General features: G+C 36.8%; 1 long non-coding RNA gene across 1 annotated transcript in view; it reads left to right on the forward strand.

The window, feature by feature from the left end:
• LOC128251283 (uncharacterized) overlaps positions 1-3,109 on the forward strand; it is a 6,949-nt gene extending 3,840 nt beyond the window's left edge. Inside the window, exon 3 of the long non-coding RNA XR_008267050.1 lies at positions 3,027-3,109. This is a non-coding gene — a long non-coding RNA (uncharacterized LOC128251283). The remainder of the gene's footprint in view (positions 1-3,026) is intronic.
• Positions 3,110-4,385: the final 1,276 nt, after the last annotated feature.

Raw genomic sequence — 4,385 nt, forward strand, 5'->3', positions numbered from 1 at the left:
ATATATATATATATACATACAAATATAAGTTTATATATATGTGTATATGAATAAAATAAATCTCTGAGTGAGCTATAAACAGTAGCTGCACGACATTGTGAAGTATATTTGCCACTTAAGGGTGGATGCTACTGTAGCTTGTAGCCAAGGAAAACACCTCCTCCAACTGGCTATTGACACACTTTCTGTGCCCTTACAGTATTTTCAAAGCGAAGTCATCCTTCCCATCTTCAACCTGACGTGATACACACGGACTCGGGTTTCTGAGTATTGACCCGTCATCAGTGTGTGACAATCACCGCTTGTCAATGTGAAGTGCTTCCCAATGCAAATATATATATATCCTTTTTCCAGTGATGAAAAGTCACTGATCTCGGAAAGTGTAAACAAGCAATAATAAATCTCTGCTGTTTTCTTGTTGTTGTTCATGTAGTTGCTGTAGTTGTTGTTCTTCTTCCGTTTCCCTCTACTTTTCCCTTTATTTTTTCATCTCCTATTTCGATTTCTTTTTCTTCTTTTCTTCTTCCTCTCTTTCTTCCTTTTCTTCATCCTCCTTTTATATTAATTTCTCTTCTCTTTTCTATTTCTACTTCTTCCTAAACTTATTTTCTTTTTCTTCGAATTCTTCTTTTTTCTTATTCTTCATTACTTCTTCATTTTCTTAAATTCTTCTTCTTCTTCATTATTTCTTCATTTTCTTAAATTCTTCTTCGTTTTCTTCCTCTCCTTGATCCTTTCCTTCTTCTTCATCTTCAACTTCTTTTACTTCTGTTTCTTCTTCTTTTGTTTCGCTATCTTCTACTCCTTCCTAAACTTATTTTCTTCTTCCCTGAGCACTTTTCTTCTTTTTCTGATTCTTCTCTTTCTTCTTTTTATCTTCTTCTCCTTCTTCTTCTTCTCCTTTTCCTTTTTCTTCGTTTTCTTCTTTTTCTTGGTTATGTTTTTGTTTATCATGATATCTCTTCTCATCGTTTGTCTCATTTCAAACACAAATTCTTCAATTTTTATCACAAATATTTTCCGTGAGAAATGTTATCATTCTATACTGTTACACATGTTTACAGATATAACATTTCGTGTATTGGACAAGGATGCTCCAAATGGTCTTTCTTGGTTATACATATTTTATGTTTTTTCAGCTTTGTAGTTTCAATATTATGAATATAATTGTTCACCAATGTTTTAATGTCCACTCGTTTTATCGCCCCTCGCTCTTTTTATCAGTTTATCTCACATTCCTTTCCCCTATTGGCTCAATATCTGTTTGATTGTTTCTAAAGACGAGTACAACTGGGATGTTAAATATGTCTGCTCTAAATCTTATAAGTGGAAATTTACGCTCATGTATATTTTCGAATCTGCATGTATATGTGACTATAAAATTTGTATTCATAAATGATGCCTTTTTCTTTTCTCTGGATTATACTTTTCCGTCTTCTCTTCCTCCGTCTTCTATTCATCTCTAACTTCTTCATTCACTTCAGGTACTTCTGCTAATGCAGCAGCTTATAGATGCAGAAGTGTAAAATACAAATATTTAGAATATAGTCACAAATATACTTCTCTTTATAAAAGGTTCCAACTTCCGGCACTCGTAGTTTAGATCAATTTTCAAGATACGCTTTCACTGAAAATATAGAAATTTGATATCTTCTCATGCACCTTCTTCTTGCAACTTCTTCCTTTTAAATTTATATTCGCTCTCATCAAAGTTGTGGTTGAGTGTTTTTCAATGTATCAAAGATAGTATGTGGGCGTAACTGCACAGTGCTATTGTATGCACAGTGCAAAATTCTATGTGCATGTGTGCGTATCTGACAGCGTGTATCTGTTTTTCTTTTCCAACTTGTTCTCTTTCTCCAAAATACCTTCTCATACTCCGAATTATTAGTTAAATTTTCTTTAAGTAATTTCTGTTTTCATCTTATTTCTGTTGTTTGTTTTAAATACGTTCTTCTTCTTCTTCTTCTTCTTCTTCTTCTTCTTCTTCTTCTTCTTCTTCTTCTTCTTCTTCTACTACTACTACTACTACTACTACTACTACTACTACTACTACTACTACTACTACTATTACATTTTCTACTTCGGTATCCCATTCTTTGTAATTCTCATCGTATTCTTCTTTCTCCTTTTCTCCGTCGTCGCCATTCTCCGTTTCCCCAAATGGATTCTTAGGACTCAATATTAACAATCTATGATATTTTTTCTCCTGCATCATTATAGTATCAGCAATAGCATCCAAGGATAATTCTAATTACTTACTGTCTTCCCATTTGGCTTTTCTTCCAACTTTATTCTTCTCTAAGTCATATTGTCTCTTTCTCCATTTCTGTTTGAACATATTTTAGAGTCTTTGAACGTACGTGTGAAGGTATGTGCGTAAAGTCATGTGTAGGTGTATCAACATCAGCGATAAATATTCTCCGCAAAATTGTATGTGTGTATGTGCATATCACTGTACTATTTATATTCATATTTAATTTTCTTCTCCCCTATTCTGATTTTCGTTGTTATTGTCCACATCCTCCTTGTACTGTGTTTTTCATTCCTGAATCTTTCGCCTTTTTTACAATTTCCTCTACATCGTTCATTTTCATCATCTTGTGTTTCTTCTCCGCTTTTCAAAATTTTCAACTGCTTTTTCTATTTTTTTTGAATGCGTTCTTTTCGCTTCATCACATTTTATTTGCACTTTTATAAACCCATACACTCCATAACTTGTTTTCCTTCACCACCTTAGTAATTCCGCTAAAATTCTCCGTGTGCATCGCTTCTGTATTCCATCTTCTGCTCCCACCTCTTGTCCTCGCCTCCTCCTCTCCTCTTCATACTTCCGCTCTTCCTGTCCTCGCAGCTCCTACATCCCCTCCTCCTCAATCACCTACTCCAAATCGTCCTCTTCATTAATTTTATCATGCTTTTCTTTCATAGCCCTCGTTCTCTCATCTGATTTTAAAACTCCAAATTTAATGTTTTATCAGACAACACTTCTATATTATTTCTTTATAATCTGTTTCATGTAACAGAACATTCGAGCATAATAAGATCGAGAAAGTCGAACGTGGAACCTTCCAAGATCTTATCAATTTACAGAAACTGTAAGTTCAATTTCCGTTGATATTTTATTAACGTAATATTACTAGAAATTTCATGTCTTCGCTTTCTTAATCTTTCTTTCTGCACTTCTAAATATATTCTGCAATTATATCTCCGTTTGTGGGGGTATGAAGACTTGCAGGAATGTGTGAATGAATAAATGTTTTGTGCATGAAAGGATGATTTTCTGCGAACTCGTATATCTGTATCTGTGTGTGGTAGGTTAACTTCATACCTCTGTCGGTGTCTGAGTGTCTGCAACAGAAATCATAGTTACTAACAGAAAATCATGTTACTAAAAACATTTTTACACGGTTTTCATATCATTCTTTTACCCAAATGAAATACATTTCTCACATGCATACACGCGCGCGCGCGCGAAGATATGCATATATGCAGACACGGGTGTTAGTGTAGTAAGAAGTTTGTTACAAACCACATGGTTCAAGACTGAGTGTCACAATGTGGAACCGCTGGCGCATGACGTTTCCTTTTTTCTCGGGTTAAGCAATTCCTTTTGAGTGGGTTTGATAGATAAAACTGAAAAAAGTCTGCTGTTTGATACATGTTATATACATATATGTGTGTCTTTTGTGTCTTTTTTGTCCCCAACCACCTCTTAACTAATGGTGCAGTGCTTCCCACGCCGTCACTTAACGCTTCGGCAAAAGTTTTGAACCCGTACTCTGGTCAGTTGGGGAGAATGGTATTTCCTTTGTCTTGTCGGTAACCACAGCTATTTTTAGCGTAGCTGCCCCTTTCCGGTCAGCGAAAGTTCAAAAAGGCAGCATAGGAATTTTACCGACCGACCCATCTTGGCAGGGGGTAAAGTAGCACTATGAGCTATGGTATTTGGGCTGAATAGGAGAACGGGAATTGGCGGGAAAGCAGTCGGCCGAAGGAGTTAGCAGAGAACTTTAGCCAGTGGAGTTGTAGCAGCCAGCCAGGGCAGTGGAGTTGTAGCAGCCAGCCGGGGCAGTTGAGTTGTAGCAGCCAGCCGAGGCAGTCGAGTTGTAGCAGCCAGCCGAAGCAGTTGGGGGATAGCAGTTTGCCCGTGGAGATGGGGCCAGTCGAGTGAGATGAAGTGAAGATGAGAAAGAGATAGCCGGTCGTCCGAAGCAATTGTACAGAGATGAAGATGAAGAATAAGTCTGACAGAGAGAAAGATATGGTCAGCAGAAATGTATAGAGTCCCAGAGAGAGAGAGAGGGACAGAGAGATGGGATACTGGCAGCCAAATGCGATGGCAGTAGTCAGTTGTTTACCTCTTGGATTATAGTGAGTTTTGT

The sequence above is a fragment of the Octopus bimaculoides genome, chromosome 30 (genome assembly GCF_001194135.2).
Source record: "Octopus bimaculoides isolate UCB-OBI-ISO-001 chromosome 30, ASM119413v2, whole genome shotgun sequence".
Taxonomy (NCBI): Eukaryota; Metazoa; Mollusca; class Cephalopoda; order Octopoda; family Octopodidae; genus Octopus; species Octopus bimaculoides.